The sequence below is a fragment of the Terrapene carolina genome, unplaced genomic scaffold (genome assembly GCF_002925995.2).
Source record: "Terrapene carolina triunguis isolate 2854851 unplaced genomic scaffold, T_m_triunguis-2.0 Scaffold361, whole genome shotgun sequence".
Taxonomy (NCBI): domain Eukaryota; kingdom Metazoa; phylum Chordata; order Testudines; family Emydidae; genus Terrapene; species Terrapene triunguis.
The window spans coordinates 1-687 of NW_020664712.1; the positions used below are offsets into that span (position 1 = coordinate 1).

The following is a 687-nucleotide window of genomic DNA, read 5'->3' on the forward strand; positions in this document are numbered from 1 at the left end:
TGTCTATTATTGTTATTATAAGGTTGGTTAGGCTAGCTAGCAAGGGGGGGAAAATAATTTGCACATGTCTATTTATGTAAAAGGGTATGCAGCCTGGACTGTGAGGTGTACAGTGGAAACATGCCATATTCTGTTACTAGTCAGTGGGAAGCTTTAGTTTTTATATGGCCTCCAAAGCCCTTCCCAACATCATGCAGAAGATGGGGGAACTAGGAAAAACCATGGATTTGTTTAAATTGCAAGTGAAGAATAACTGAAGGAGTTTTTTTTAATCTAAAGCCACTTTTCCCTGACTGGGAATCGAACCCAGGCTGTGGCAGTGAGGGTGCCAAATCCTAACCACTAGACAACCTGGGAGATGATGATGCTTTTCTTCTCACTTATACTATATTTTCTTAGGCTATTTTATATCCAATTTCTGAAACTGTGTCCAACCCAAGCCACTGAAACAAACTCAAATGATGCTTCCTTCAGCAGGATCACAGAGCAACACAGAAAACCCATGAGGAACAATCCTCCTCTGCCCTCATTTACCCCATCGCAACCCTCTCGACAGCCTACCTGGATGCTCTTCCCGGAAGGACACTGAGTTGATAGGAGCTCTGGCATAGAGACCAAGGGAGGGGTGATGCTCCCCCTCAGTGTGAGCTGATCACATTCTGACTCCATGTAATGGGGATCTGAGCT

At 44.4% G+C, this 687-nt stretch overlaps 1 non-coding gene across 1 annotated transcript; it reads right to left on the bottom strand.

The window, feature by feature from the left end:
• Nucleotides 1-285: 285 nt before the first annotated feature.
• Nucleotides 286-357, bottom strand: TRNAE-CUC. The gene has a single exon. It is a non-coding gene; the product is annotated as a tRNA-Glu (tRNA).
• Between the last annotated feature and the right edge of the window lie 330 nt (nt 358-687).